Here is a 17,380-nt window from a genome sequence, read left to right as displayed (position 1 = left end):
GCCATTTGCGTAGCCTATCTTTTCAATGGGATCTTTCTAACGCTGGTATTTAGAGTCGTTTCTGCAGTGAGCGTTAGAGCTCTAACGACAAGATTCCAGCCGCCTGAAAAAAGCAGGAGTTAAGAGCTTTCTGGCTAACGCCGGTTCATAAAGCTCTTAACTACTGTACCCTAAACTACACTAACACCCATAAACTACCTATGTACCCCTAAACCGAGGTCCCCCCACATCGCCGCCACTCGATTAAAATTTTTAACCCCTAATCTGCCGACCGCCACCTACGTTATACTTATGTACCCCTAATCTGCTGCCCCTAACCCCGCCGACCCCTATATTATATTTCTTAACCCCTAACTTGCCCCACACAACGTCGCCGCAAGCTACTTAAAATAATTAACCCCTAATCTTCCGACCGCAAATCGCCGCCACCTACGTTATCCCTATGTACCCCTAATCTTCTGCCCCTAACATCGCAGACCCCTATGTTATATTTATTAACCCCTAATCTGCCCCCCACAACGTCGCCGACACCTACCTACACTTATTAACCCCTAATCTGCCGACCGGACCTGAGCGCTACTATAATAAAGTTATTAACCCCTAATCCGCCTCACTAACCCTATCATAAATAGTATTAACCCCTAATCTGCCCTCCCTAACATCGCCGACACCTACCTTCAATTATTAACCCCTAATCTGCCGACCGGAGCTCACCGCTATTCTAATAAATGTATTAACCCCTAAAGCTAAGTCTAACCCTAACACTAACACCCCCCTAAGTTAAATATAATTTTTATCTAACGAAATAAATTAACTCTTATTAAATAAATGATTCCTATTTAAAGCTAAATACTTACCTGTAAAATAAATCCTAATATAGCTACAATATAAATTATAATTATATTATAGCTATTTTAGGATTAATATTTATTTTACAGGTAACTTTGTAATTATTTTAACCAGGTACAATAGCTATTAAATAGTTAAGAACTATTTAATAGTTACCTAGTTAAAATAATTACAAATTTACCTGTAAAATAAATCCTAACCTAAGATATAATTAAACCTAACACTACCCTATCAATAAAATAATTAAATAAACTACCTACAATTACCTACAATTAACCTAACACTACACTATCAATAAATTAATTAAACACAATTGCTACAAATAAATACAATTAAATAAACTATCTAAAGTACAAAAAATAAAAAAGAACTAAGTTACAGAAAATAAAAAAATATTTACAAACATAAGAAAAATATTACAACAATTTTAAACTAATTACACCTACTCTAAGCCCCCTAATAAAATAACAAAGACCCCCAAAATAAAAAATTCCCTACCCTATTCTAAATTTAAAAAGTTACAAGCTCTTTTACCTTACCAGCCCTGAACAGGGCCCTTTGCGGGGCATGCCCCAAGAAGTTCAGCTCTTTTGCCTGTAAAAGAAAACATACAATACCCCCCCCCCAACATTACAACCCACCACCCACATACCCCTAATCTAACCCAAACCCCCCTTAAATAAACCTAACACTAAGCCCCTGATGATCTTCCTACCTTGTCTTCACCATGCCAGGTTCACCGATCCGTCCTGGCTCCAAGATCTTCATCCAACCCAAGCGGGGGCTAGACATCCACTGAAGAAGTCCAGAAGAGGGTCCAAAGTCTTCCTCCTATCCGGCAAGAAGAGGACATCCGGACCGGCAAACATCTTCTCCAAGCGGCATCTTCTATGTTCTTCCATCCGATGACGACCGGCTCCATCTTGAAGACCTCCAGCGCGGATCCATCCTCTTCTTCCGACGACTAGACGACGAATGACGGTTCCTTTAAGGGACGTCATCCAAGATGGCGTCCCTCGAATTCCGATTGGCTGATAGGATTCTATCAGCCAATCGGAATTAAGGTAGGAATATTCTGATTGGCTGATGGAATCAGCCAATCAGAATCAAGTTCAATCCGATTGGCTGATCCAATCAGCCAATCAGATTGAGCTCGCATTCTATTGGCTGTTCCGATCAGCCAATACAATGCGAGCTCAATCTGATTGGCTGATTGGATCAGCCAATCGGATTGAACTTGATTCTGATTGGCTGATTCCATCAGCCAATCAGAAAATTCCTACCTTAATTCCGATTGGCTGATAGAATCCTATCAGCCAATCGGAATTCGAGGGACGCCATCTTGGATGACGTCCCTTAAAGGAACCGTCATTCGTCGTCTAGTTGTCGGAAGAAGAGGATGGATCCGCGCTGGAGGTCTTCAAGATGGAGCCGGTCGTCATCGGATGGAAGAACATAGAAGATGCCGCTTGGAGAAGATGTTTGCCGGTCCGGATGTCCTCTTCTTGCCGGATAGGAGGAAGACTTTGGACCCTCTTCTGGACTTCTTCAGTGGATGTCTAGCCCCCGCTTGGGTTGGATGAAGATCTTGGAGCCAGGACGGATCGGTGAACCTGGCATGGTGAAGACAAGGTAGGAAGATCATCAGGGGCTTAGTGTTAGGTTTATTTAAGGGGGGTTTGGGTTAGATTAGGGGTATGTGGGTGGTGGGTTGTAATGTTGGGGGGGGGGGGTATTGTATGTTTTCTTTTACAGGCAAAAGAGCTGAACTTCTTGGGGCATGCCCCGCAAAGGGCCCTGTTCAGGGCTGGTAAGGTAAAAGAGCTTGTAACTTTTTAAATTTAGAATAGGGTAGGGAATTTTTTATTTTGGGGGTCTTTGTTATTTTATTAGGGGGCTTAGAGTAGGTGTAATTAGTTTAAAATTGTTGTAATATTTTTCTTATGTTTGTAAATATTTTTTTATTTTCTGTAACTTAGTTCTTTTTTATTTTTTGTACTTTAGATAGTTTATTTAATTGTATTTATTTGTAGCAATTGTGTTTAATTAATTTATTGATAGTGTAGTGTTAGGTTAATTGTAGGTAATTGTAGGTATTTTATTTAATTATTTTATTGATAGGGTAGTGTTAGGTTTAATTGTAACTTAGGTTAGGATTTATTTTACAGGTAAATTTGTAATTATTTTAACTAGGTAACTATTAAATAGTTCTTAACTATTTAATAGCTATTGTACCTGGTTAAAATAAATACAAAGTTACCTGTAAAATAAATATTAATCCTAAAATAGCTACAATATAATTATAATTTATATTGTAGCTATATTAGGATTTATTTTACAGGTAAGTATTTAGCTTTAAATAGGAATCATTTATTTAATAAGAGTTAATTTATTTCGTTAGATAAAAATTATATTTAACTTAGGGGGGTGTTAGTGTTAGGGTTAGACTTAGCTTTAGGGGTTAATACATTTATTAGAATAGCGGTGAGCTCCGGTCGGCAGATTAGGGGTTAATAATTGAAGGTAGGTGTTGGCGATGTTAGGGAGGGCAGATTAGGGGTTAATACTATTTATGATAGGGTTAGTGAGGCGGATTAGGGGTTAATAACTTTATTATAGTAGCGCTCAGGTCCGGTCGGCAGATTAGGGGTTAATAAGTGTAGGTAGGTGTCGGCGACGTTGTGGGGGGCAGATTAGGGGTTAATAAATATAACATAGGGGTCGGCGATGTTAGGGCAGCAGATTAGGGGTACATAGGGATAACGTAGGTGGCGGCGGTTTACGGAGCGGCAGATTAGGGGTTAAAAGTGTAATGCAGGGGTCAGCGATAGCGGGGGCGGCAGATTAGGGGTTAATAAGTGTAAGGCTAGGGGTGTTTAGACTCGGGGTACATGTTAGAGTGTTAGGTGCAGACGTAGGAAGTGTTTCCCCATAGGAAACAATGGGGCTGCGTTAGGAGCTGAACGCTGCTTTTTTGCAGGTGTTAGGTTTTTTTTCAGCTCAAACAGCCCCATTGTTTCCTATGGGAGAATCGTGCACGAGCACGTTTTTGAGGCCGGCCGCGTCCGTAAGCAACTCTGGTATCGAGAGTTGTATTTGCGGTAAAAATGCTCTACGCTCCTTTTTTGGAGCCTAACGCAGCATTTGTTTGAACTCTCGATACCAGAGTTAATTTTATGGTGCGGCCAGAAAAAAACCCGCGGAGCGTTAACAGCCCTTTTACCGCCAAACTCCAAATCTAGCCGTTAGTGTTTATTTTACAGGTAAGTATTTATTTTTAAATAGGAATAATTTATTAAAGTATAGTGTAGTGTTAGGTGTAATTGTAACTTAGGTTAGGATTTATTTTACAGGTAAATTTCAGTTTATTTTAGCTAGGTAAGCTATTAAATAGTTAATAACTATTTAATAGCTATTGTACCTAGTTAAAATAAATTGAAAGGTACCTGTAAAATAAAAATAAATCCTAAGATAGCTAGAATATAATTATTATTTATATTGTAGCTATATTAGGGTTTATTTTATAGGTAAGTATTTATTTTTAAATAGGATTAACTTAGTTAATAAGAGAAATATTATTTAGATTTATTTAATTAATATTTAAGTTAGGGGGCGTTAGGGTTAGGGTTAGACTTAGGTTTAGGGGTTAATAATTTTATTACAGTGGCGGCGGCGTAGTGGGGGGCAGGATAGGGGTTAATAAATTTATTATAGGGGGCGACGGTGTAGGGGAGGCAGATTAGGGGTTAATAAATTTATTATAGGTGACGACGGTGTAGGGGGGGCAGGATAGGGGTTAATACATTTAATATAGGTTGCGGCGGGTTCAGGGAGCGGTGGTTTAGGGGTTAATACATTTATAAGAGTTGCGGCAGGGTCTAGGAGCGGCGGTTTAGGGGTTAGTAACTTTATTGAGTTGCGGGAGGCTCCGGGGGCGCCGGTATAGGGATAGAACAGTGTAGTTAGTGTGAGTGCTTAGTGACAGGCTAGCAATAAAGCTGGGAAAAAGCCGAAGAGCAGCGAGATCGGATGAGTGATAACTGTCACAGTCCGCTGCTCATCGCCCCGCGGCTTTTTGACAGCTTTATTTGATAACTTAGGCGTATTTTTTCAGGTCCGCGGCGGCGAAGGTAGGCGAGCTTAGGCGGGCGTATTGGGCCGGCGAAGCCAGAAAAGTAGACGGCTTGATAACTACCCCCCCATGTCCCTTTAAAGTCACTATAAATTCATTCACATTTTATTTCCCTTTAGACAGGTTAAAAAGCAGAACAGAACAAGAGAGTTGAGGCAAAAAAACAATGCAAAATTTAGCCCAAGGGCTGCATAAAATATATTCTAAAATTCCAGGTACTCGGGCTTTGCTGCTACTATTGTTTGTAACAATAAGATTCAATGTCTCTTTGTCATAAAGTGAGTATGAGGGAATTTGAGTAATTTCTTTCCTCATTGCAGTTGTTCATATTTGGCAGAAACGCAATAAGTTCTTGTCTACTAAATTCTAATCTTCCAGGGCTACTTAAAATAGATATTTATGTGCAGGAAGTTATGGTGATTTCCCAGATGCCCCATAGGTAAATATTGAATGTTTAAAAAAACAATAGTTCATTGACGCATTGAAGCTTTGATACAAATATCTCTAAGGTTATTGCAAGGTTAGAAATATTTTTTTATTTCAATGAATAGAAAACAAACAACATTTATAAATATGTTATATTTTTCACACCTGGATGAATGTATTATCTAAAAACACCTATTTCTAATGAATAAAGACATTTTAGAAGAAACGGGGACACATGTCAAAATGTCAGTCTGCTGAAGTGGAGATCTACACTCACAATTGATTTTTCTATATAATTTAGTAATGGTTACTTTTCATATATTATAAATATATGCACCCAATCTAGTTTGCACTCACAGTTGAAAGGTGACATCCATCTTGGGTGGTTCTAAGAACTCTCTGCATATTTATCTCAAATAGCATGCACATTTAATGGCAAGATCTATTTTTGACTCAAGATATGATATATCAGAGAGAATTCGAGAAATCAGTACAGTACAATAATTATCATATGTTATATTCTTGTTTATAACCAGGTAAACTTTATAATCAGTTCTGCCTGATAATCACTGTATGTTGATCCAGCCATTAATGTGAATAAGGATTATCACAAATGTAACGTTATCCTTTTCCTAAGCTGCAAATGTTTTTCTCTGTGTTCTGCAAATGCTATAGCTCTTCTGGAGAAACAAACCAATCTATTTTAATATTCTATTGTTAAACATAGCCTCCAGTAAGGTCAGTTTGGCTCCAGGCTAGCTGACCTTTTGTTTTTATAAACTATTGCCACTCAATGAGATCAGTGATCAGAGGTCACTTGTACGGTAACTCCTATATTGGTTTCTGAGCTGGTGGCACAGAAATTAATTGTATTAAATATGCACAGTAAAAATTATAATTTAAGTACACTGGATGTGCAAAACAATACATAGTAATTCTTACTTATAAGTACAAAATTCATATTTTGTTTTTTTTTTGTTGTAAAATGGGCTGAACATGGGCGTTCCATGGGTGTGTATAAAATTGTCTCTCAAATCCCAGTGTAATTCTCCAAACATTTCGGTTCTACAGATCGAACTTTTTTTTCTTGCAAATTAAAAGGTGACAAGCTTTTATCAAAATTACAGCAATTTTAAAGTACAGTGCCCTGAAAACATAAGGGCTGCCTCTGCGAGTCCACAATGAGTCTATGATTACGGCAAATCTATGCTGAAACGCATAAGACTGTGATCTTACTTACTGCTTTTGTACATTTTTTGATGCTGCTCTACTTGTTTTTATATTTTTGTACTATGTGTACTTAATAAAATGGACATTTGGATTTTTATATATTGAGGGTCGTTGCCTTCTTGGAAACTTGTTTTTTCTGCCTCTGCGAGTGTCATCTTTAAAAACCAGATCTAGCCCAGTAATTTTTTTAAAAATCGGCACCCTAGAAGGAAACTATTTCCATTTCTGTTCAGCCGTTGCTCATAGATAAGCTGGATTGAATCCAAATAGACATACTTTCAATGTTTCTCTGAAGAGATAGTAGTGTAGCAGTAGTAGCAGGGCTGACACGTTTCGCCCCTTCACTTTGGGGGCTGGCTCCAGGACTTCATCAGTTGTGTACCATTATCCACCATTTTGGCTGCTCACCATCTCCTATAGGCGGGGCTTGAAATACAAATAAAAGTAATTTATACAACATCTTAATGCATTGTTAAAGGGACAGTAAACATAGAAAATAATGTTACATAATTCTGCTTTTAGTTTGCACTTAGATTCCCATTGTAGAAGAAGTTTATCAACATTACCCGCTCTTCTATTTAATTTGATATCTTCAATGCCAACAACCTTCAAATCAGAGTAATCAGAATTAGGGTATTTCTGAAAAAGCCTAACCACAAAGCTATCCTTACTTTAATGTCATTGTTATGTTCTCTTACCTTCTCTTTTAATTCTCTCTTTGTTTTACCAATATAAAAAGCCAAACAAGTACATTAGAGTAAGTAAACAACTGCTGTCGTGGAGAAAAGTAATCCACTGCTTTATCTTGAAGATTTTACTGGCTTGTATACGTTACACTTTTGTTTCTTTAACGTGCTTACAGAAGACTGGATTGGAGTCCTTTGGGCTGGACAGGGACATTCCTTGGGTGTATCTGAAGCTCTCTCACAAACCACATTATAGTCTCTAAGAATTTTACACATACAGATCTAAATTATTTATCTCACTAACTGTAGGCTGGTGAGGCTTGCTCAAAATTCATAATACACATATTTACCTGATAGAAAAATGTTTGGAAACTATAGAAAAAAAGGAAAGAGTATGAAAGCTACACACCAAAGCTTGACCAAGCCTGCACATTGTAATAAATATTTATTAGACAATTGCCAATAAGTGATACAATTGCAGGTTATAACAAAACCAGAGCAAATGCTAAGCTAAATTTATGAGCAAATATAAAGTTCAACCCTCATCATGGGACTTCAGTTCGTAACAATTTTGAAAGTTCTCAAAAAGTACTTGGTGACAATCCTCTGGACACTTAGAGGCCGAATTATCATATGTCTGTCGGACCTGATCCGACAGTGCGGATCAGGTCCGACAGACATCGCTGAATGCGGAGAGCAATACGCTTTCCGTATTCAGCATTGCACCAGCAGCTCACAAGAGACTCGTGGCCAATGGGCCGCCAGCAGGGAGGTGTCAATCAACCCGATCGTACTCGATCAGGTTGAATTGTGGCGTTTCCTGTCCGACTCATCAGAGCAGGCGGACAGGGTTATGGAGCAGCGATCTTTAGACTTCTGCTCCATAACTTGTGTTAACACAGGCCCTCAAGCACCGTTCGGAGCTTGATTAATGGGCCTCTATGTTTAAAATACTGGCTCCATGGGCTATTATATGACTAAAAGGGTGTATCCAAGGGGTTATTTTGTATCTGTATGCTGTACTCAGATATCCTCTTTTGCCCACAATTCATCAGACTAAACAAGTATTTCTTTTTTTGCCCAGTTATATTTTACTCAAAGGCAATACTCAGCAGAGCAGCCATATATAGTGCAGGGCTTGATAAGCTTCATGCTCTATCCTAGTGTGATAATTCCATCTGCTATTGCTTTAAGATGAGGAACAATTGTTATGAATACCGTATAAATTACCAGCACTTCCTCTCTTCTGTGCTTGGTAATATCTTCCAGAAGTATCTAGCCTCTCTCATCAATCTCTGCGGAGCAACTTGTTCCTAAGTATCCGTGATCTTGATTCTGGTTGTCAGGTACTACCTCCTGTAGTCAACCTGTTCGCAACTTTCCACTACGACTCACTGGAATAACGGCCCTTCTGTGATGTCACAAGCCGACGGGTTGACACGGAAAGTGCTACGGACTTGCTCTAACTCCGTTCAGGACTTGAAACTGGGGAACATCTCATACTCACAACCACTAGAATTTGTTCGTAAACTTATATAATAGTTCTAGCATGTCAAGTATTAATATTATACAAAATGCCTCCTAAGTAGCATTCAATTAACTATGCTTACTATACTCAAATCCTCCAACTCTCAGCACTTTAACGTGTAACTCTCAAAGACCATTCTTTCTAGTTAGACCATTCAGAATCTGTTGTGCACATACAACTTAGCTGATACATTCAACTTAAACTTGCTTTACTAACTTGTATTATAAGTCTCATGAATTAATGTATTATAAACAGGTTCTGAGTTATATCGCGCTCTTCTGCTCTTGCCATTCCATCTATCAGACAGATATAGAGTGAAATTATATTGAAATACCTAAGATTGTACTGCAGATTCCATGCTCTTTTGTGAATGTTTGCTGGTGTTAGGTTAACACTATGTGAATTGATATTCACATGTTGCAAGGAATTAACTACACTCCAAACCTGATAATAGTTTTATCTGTTAAGCATATTACCTAATCTGCAGTTGTGGTTCAATCTACTCTACATCTTTTGTAGGGAGATTCACTCCTCACAGTATTACCAAGCCGGAAATCATGGACCCAGCAGATTTAATAAATCATGTAAATGCTTTAACTCAAAGAGTTGAAACTTAATAGTTTGCAGCAAGAAAATATCTCACTAAAGAGTTATATTAATGACAAATTAGAATCATTCAAACATTCTGATAATCTACCTGAACCCTTAGTTAGTCTTCCTGAAAAATTTTCAGGAGACCGTAGTTTATTTATGGATTTTAGAAATGCATGTCTTTTAATGTATACACTATAACCTAAAACTTATCCCACCGACTATTCTAAAGTATTAACCACAATATCGTATCTCAGGGGTGAACCACTTACATGGGCTAATTCTTTGTTTGAAGTAAATGATCCCATCCTCCAATCCTTAGATTAATTTTTCAAGCCCATGGCTCAACTCTATGAAGAGGGTAGAGAGGAATAGATTCCTCCAAAGTATACACTGATAGCACTCCAGAGTCCGAAAAGGATAAGTTGGATATAGATGTGAACTCAAAAGGAAACTGTCTCCCACTCTGGGATCAGGTACACAGGTATAAATTAAAATGTAACTTTTATTAAATTAAGACTAAAAACAGGGTTCAATTTAAAATTACGACCTGAGGTGGAGATAACGCGACAAAAGTCATATATGCTACAGATTCAGCTGTATGCTGATTATAAGCATAAATGCTATTGCTGTTACCCTTTGTAGTTTGGTTAACAGGATGTCAAAAAATACCCTTAGTAGTAAATGTCCAGAGCTATCTGGATACTACTAGGGTTAAGAGAGCGAGTAATATCTGATATATGCACAGTGGTGTCAATTGGTCACTTATCTGATGGCTCAGATTGATTCTTAATCTAAATAGAATATCTCGGATTAATGTATGAGTAAGAGGATTCTCTTCCACTTACTGTATGATATAGTATAGCATTATTATAATAGTAACCAGTATCGTTATTGGTGGCCCTGCCATTGACTAATGCTGTGTTATCTAATATAAACGTTAGCCAGAGCTCTATGTGGTTATTCAAGCTTGGATATAAGTAGTTGGCATGTCATAGTGTGCTACTGGTAATTGAATATTCTGTGTGTTGGTGTGCCCCAATTTAAGTGAACCAGTACTGTACCTTCAAGTATCAGGGTAACTCAAATTATTTAAAGTTATAAGGGAATCAGGCTCACACAATCTATAGAATATATAGTTGACCCAGGTTTAAATTTGCCTTGGTAAAAGAGCTAATTACTTTGGGGCAATGCCCCGCAAAAAGCCCTTTTAAGGGCTGGTAAAAGAGCTGATTACTTTTGTAATTTAGTATAGGGTAGGGAATTTTATTATTTTGGGGGGCTTTTTATTTTATTAGGGGGCTTAGATTAGGTGTAATTAGATTAAAATTCTTGTAATATTTTTTTATTTTTTGTAATTTAGTGGGGGGTTTTTATACTATAGTTTAGTTTATTAAATTGTATTTTAGTTTAGATAATTGTAGCTAATTTATTTAATTAATTTATTGATAGTGTAGTGTTAGATGTATTTGTAACTTAGGTTAGGATTTATTTTACAGGTAATTTTGCAATTATTTTAACTAGGTAGCTATTAAATAGTTATTAACTATTTAATAGCTATTGTACCTAGTTAAAATAAATACAAAGTTGCCAGTAAAATAAATATAAATCCTAAAATAGCTACAATGTAACTATTAGTTATATTGCAGCTATATTAGGGTTTATTTTATAGGTAAGTATTTAGTTTTAAATAGGATTAATTTATTTAATTAGAGTAATTTTAGTTTGTTTTATTTAAATTATATTTAATTTAGGGGGGTGTTAGGGTTAGACAGGTTTAGGGGTTAACAACTTTATTATAGTAGCAGCGACATTGGGGGCGGGAGATTAGGGGTTAACAATTGTAGGTAGGTGGCGGCGACATTGGGGGGGCAGATTAGGGGTTAATACAATTTATTATAGTGTTTGCGAGGCGGGAGTGCGGCGGTTTAGGGGTTAATACATTTATTATAGTGGCGGCGATGGCCGGTCGGCAGATTAGGGGTTAATAATTGTAGGTAAGTGGCAGCGACGTTGGGAGGGCAGATTAGGGGTTAATAAATATAATGTAGGTGTCGCCGATGTTAGGGGCAGCAGATTAGGGGTTCATAGCTATAATGTAGGTGGCGGCGGTGTCCGGTCGGCAGATTAGGGGTTAAATAATTTTATTATAGGGTTTGCGATGTGGGGGGGGGGCTCGGTTTAGGGGTTCATAGGTAGTTTATGGGTGTTAGTGTACTTTGTAGCATTGTAGTTAAGAGCTTTATGTTCCGGCGTTAGCCCATAAAACTCTTAACTACTGACTTTTTTATGCGGTAGGAGTCTTGGAGGTAGAGGCTGTACCGCTCACTTTATCCAAGACTTGAAATACCAGCGTTAGGCAAATCCCATTAAAAAGATAGGATACGCAATTGACGTAAGGGGATTTGCGGTAGCCAAAAGTCGCGGAAAAAAAGTGAGCGGTACACCTGTACCTGCCTGACTCGTAATACCAGTGGGCGTTAAAAAGCAGCGTTAGGACCCCTTAACGCTGCTTTTTAAGGCTAACGCAGAACTTGTAATCTAGGCGTAAGTAAACTAAAATAAATGAAAAATAATACTATGACCATTTTATCTAAATAAGAAAAAAATGGTTCACATGTCAAAGTGAATACACTATAGTGTTTCAATATTAAATTAATTCAATTAAATCATTTTATTTAACCAAATCTGTACACATAGTGAGCCGAACACGAAATATTCCATAATACCATCACCATGGATAGATATTATAAATATAATATAAATTGATTTTAGAGTAAGCACAAAATATTACTTTTTTACTTATAGAAAAGCTGCAAACTCAAACTTCTCATTTAAACCTTTTGGGGTTATGGTTTGTAATTTATACATCCATGCCGTCTCTTTTTTTAGGAGGACATTATCAATATCCCCTCCCCTTCCATACAGAGAACAGGCTTCAATTCCTATTACTTTAAGTTAAGGTCAGTAGGGGAGCAATTGTGGTGTGTAGCAAAATGTAGAGCCACCCCACTTTTTATCTCTCCCTCTTTTGCAATTTTAATGTTGTCCCTATGTTCAGTCACCCTATCCTTTAGCATGCGTCTCGTTTTTCCTACATAGAAAACTGGGCAACTACAGGATAGTAAGTAGATGACATTCTCAGTTTTGCAGTTGATAAACTGCTTTATTGGATATGATGAAGAACCTGTCGAAAACGTTTTAGTACGTACAATGTATTTACATAAAACGCAATGTCCACATTGGAAGCTCCCTTTCACCTTTCTATGTTCCCCTAGCCAATTATGCATGCTTAGCCTTCTGACAAAAAAACTTTTAACTAATTTGTCCTTAAGATTTGGAGCCCTCCTAGCAACTAGTGAGGATTTTTCCTCCACTATCTTCTCAATTCCTTCATCAGCCTGTCAGAACTGCAATTTTTGGGAAAGGATTGTATGAATCTTCTCCCAGTGACAATTGAACTCAGTGACAAAACTTACCTTCTTATCCTTTGGTTTAACATTACTTTTATAGAGCAAATCATCTTTATTCTCTCTCCTGGCTCTATTCATAGCATACCTTACATTTATTTTAGAATATCCTCTACTTTCAAACCTATTGTACATGTCAATAGCATGTGTATTAAATGTTCTCATACTTGAGCAGTTTCTCCGTAGCCAGAGAAACTGTCCAACAGGGATACCACGTACCAAAGATTTAGGGTGATGACTAGAGGCATCTAGGATATTATTGGTGGCTGTTTCCTTACGATAAATTTCTGTTGCTAAATTGTTTCCTTCCTTTTTAATCTTAACATCAAGAAATGTCAACTCATTTTCATCAAAGTCAAAAGTCAATAGTATATTGAATGAGTTTGTATTTAATACCTTAACAAACTCCTTCAATGTTTCTACAGAGCCCCTCCAAAGGAGGAACACATCAACCACATAGCACAACCAAATCAAGACATATCTTTCAAACCAGTCTTGGAGGTCACTAAAGACCACCGTATTTTCCCATAAACCCAGATGGAGGCAAGCATATGATGGGGCAAATATTGCCCCCATTGCTGTGCCTCTAACTTGTTTATAGAATTTTTGATCAAATACAAACACATTGTTTGTCCGAACAAATTTTAACAAATCCAGAACAAAGTCGGTATGCTTCCTATACATAGGACCTCTACTGTCCAAAAAATTCCTAGCCGCTTTTAGACCCACCTCATGAGGTATAGATGAGTAGAGCCCCTCTACGTCTAACTTCCTTTACATAGGAAGTTAAAGTTAGAAGGAATGGTTTTAGGAATTTATCAATGTAGTTTCCTAAATTCTCTGTTATACTCCCTATTCCAGAAATTAGAGGTCGTCCCGGGGGATCTCTTAAGTTCTTATGTAGTTTGGGTATACAATAGAACACTGGGACTCTAGGAAACTTACACCTAGATTTAGAGTTCTACATTTGCCGTCAAAAGCAGCGTTAAGGAGTCCTAACGCTGCTTTTTACCGCCCGCTGGTATTTAGAGTCAGCCAGGAAAGGGTCTAACGCTCACTTTCAAGCAGCGACTTTTCCATACCACAGATCCCCTTACGCCAATTGTGTATCCTATCTTTTCAATGGGATCTTCCTAACACTGGTATTTAGAGTCTTGGCTGAAGTGAGCGGTAGACCCTCTACCGACAAGACTCCTAGCACAAAAAAAGTCAGTAGTTAAGAGCTTTATGGGCTAACGCTGGTTTATAAAGCTCTTAACTACTGTGCTCTAAAGTACACTAACACCCATAAACTACCTATGTACCCCTAAACCGAGGTCCCCCCACATCGGCGCCACTATAATAAATATTTTGAACCCCTAATCTGCCGACCGCACACCGCCGCCACCTACATTATCCACTGCTGGGCTAATAATTAAAAAAATATATCAAATAAATTGATTTAGTTGTTTTTTGGGATGTTGAGGTGGAGAGCGAAATTGCATGGGGGGGGGGGCAAGAAAATGTTTGCCCAGGGTCCAGTCAATATTAAAGATGGCCCTGATATTGAGGTATGCCTATTTAATATAAAGCATAGACGCTACACCAGTAGTTACTAATTCATTGAGCATACGATCCGACAACCTTTGGGTTCAAATTGTGTACTCAAGCACTTCCTACTTTTTAAGTTGTATCATAACTTGTGCTTTATATCTACCAATTGAATTACACACATACACTGTGTTTTAAATGCTGAGATCTGAACAAAATTTAAGCGCCATATTGAGTTCTACAAGATAATATGAGTTACCCTGATACTTTAAGGTACAGTACTGGTTCACTTAAATTACCCACAATTGGGGCACACCAACACACAGAATATTCAATTACCAGTAGCACACTATGACATGCCAACTACTTATATCCAAGCTTGAATAACCACATAGAGCTCTGGCTAACGTTTATATTAGATAACACAGCATTAGTCAATGGCAGGGCCACCAATAACGATACTGGTTACTATTATAATAATGCTATACTGTATCATACAGTAAGTGGAAGAGAATCCCCTTACTCCTAAATTAATCCAAGACATTCTATTTAGATTTAGAATCAATTTGAGCCATCAGATAAGTGACCAATTGACACGACTGTGCATATATCAGATATTACTCGCTCTCTTAACCCTAGTGGTATCCAGATACCTCTGGACATTTACTACTAAGGGTATTTTTTGACATCCTGTTAACCACACTACAGAGGGTAACAGCAATAGCATTTCTACTTATAAACAGCATACAGCTGAATCTGTAGCATATATGACTTTTGTCACGTTATCTCCACCTCAGGTCATAATTTTAAGTTGAACCCTGTTTTTAGTCTTAATTTAATAAAAGTTAAATTTTAATTTATACCTGTGAACCTGATCCCAGAGTTTCCTTTTGAGTTCACATCTATATCCAACTTATCCTTTTCAGACTCTGGAGAGCTATCAGTGTATACTTTGGAGGAATCTATTCCTCTCTACCCTCTTTCTCTAGTTGTTAATATACACAGCCCCATCCCATGAACCCATCGGTATTAAACTGGGGTATTCATTTAATTGGCAGAAGTCCTGATATTAATGCAGTAGTGCCATTGGCCCTTTTTTCTTTTTCAACTCTATGAAGACCCTTACAAGCAGTTAACAGCAGAAACAGCCATGAACTTTCTTAAACAAAACAAAAGACCAGTAGAAGAATATGTCACAGACTTTAAACGATGGTCAAAAGACACAGAATGGAATGATCTTTCGTTAAAGAATCAGTTCTGTTTAGGTCTTTCTGAGGCTTTAAAGGATGAGCTTGCTCGAATTAACCTTCCAGACACACTAGAAGATTTCATTTCACTTTCCATTTCCATGGATAGACATTTAAGGGAAAGGAAACATGAGAAAAACACTACTGATAGTCCTATTAAAAAATATTCCACAACTACAGTAGAGATCCTATGTATAGGAAGCATACTGACTTTGTTCTGGATTTGTTGAAATTTGTTCTGACAAACAATGTGTTTGTATTTGATCAAAAATTCTATAAACAAGTTAGAGGCACAGCAATGGGGGCAACATGTGCCCCTAGTGTAAAAGTAAACCCTAAAACCCCTCAGAACTAATGGATATAGGTTTCATCCGGAGACCACTCAACCTACAGGAAAAACTCAGGAGACACGCAAACAACCTCTGCCTCTACTGTGCAGCATCAGACCATGCAGTAAAGGACTGCCCTCTACTAAGGCATCAAAAGAAGGGTAAGAAATTACAAGTTACCAATTGTTTCATTTTGTTACAGTGGGAGGAACTACGTCTCAATACAAAGGTGATGATTGACTCCGGAGCCAGTATGAAATATATTGATAATGATTTTGCAATTATTAATACAATTCCACTTCTAAAAAATCTTGTCCTGTCTCCTTACGGGTCACTGATAGAAAGGAAATATCCTCAGGACCTATTTTATATCAAACAATCCCCCTGCAAGTTACCACTTCTGAATATCACACAGAACTCATTTCATTTTGATGTAATTGCTTCACCAATGTATCCCATAATCTTAGGTTTAAGTTGGCTCAAATTACACAACCCTTCTATTAACTGGTCCACTTCCGATAGACATTTTAAATCAAATTACTGTACAACCACTTGTTACCCTCCTTACCACATCATACTATCCACAAATAACAATATACCTCATGAATACTCAGACTTTTCAGATGTCTTTGACAAAAAAAGAATCTGAAAATCTACCTCCTCACAGGAAGTATGATTGTCCTGTAGAACTACTTCAGGGTGAAGACATTCCATACGGACATGTTCCCTTTGTCACAACCTGAATTAGAACACCTTAAAGTTTACATTGAAGAAAAGGCTTTATAAGGCCTTCCACTTCCCCAGCTGGTGCAGGTATCTTCTTCGTTAGAAATAAAGATGGTAGCTTAAGACCCATAGTAGACTATCGTGAACTTAATAAATGCACAGTAAAGAATAAATATCCACTCCCACTTATTCCTCAGTTAATAGAAAGACTCCAAGGTGCTGTATATTTTACAACATTAGACTTAAGGGGGGCCTACAATTTAATTTGTATAAAGTCTGGACACGAATGTCTCACTGCGTTTTGTACTAGGTATGGACTTTACGAGTACACAGTGATGCCATTCGGGTTATGTAACGCTCCAGCCACATTCCAGTACTTTATAAATGACATCTTCCAGGATCTCTTAGATGTAACCCTAGTTATCTATCTTGATAACATATTAATTTACTCAAAAACCTTACTAGAACACATTAAGCATGTAAGAACAGTTCTGTCCAGATTGAGGGAGAATTCTTTGTACGCAAAACCTGAAAAGTGCATTTTTAACTCCAAAGAAATAGCTTTCCTAGGGTACGTCATAACACCACATGGTATAAATATGGAAGACACTAAATTACAAACCATACAGAACTAGC

This window comes from Bombina bombina, chromosome 1 (assembly GCF_027579735.1).
Source record: "Bombina bombina isolate aBomBom1 chromosome 1, aBomBom1.pri, whole genome shotgun sequence".
In the NCBI taxonomy this organism is placed as follows: Eukaryota; Metazoa; Chordata; class Amphibia; order Anura; family Bombinatoridae; genus Bombina; species Bombina bombina.
The sequence above is the reverse complement of the archived record's forward strand: the minus strand, read 5'-3'. Positions refer to the sequence as shown.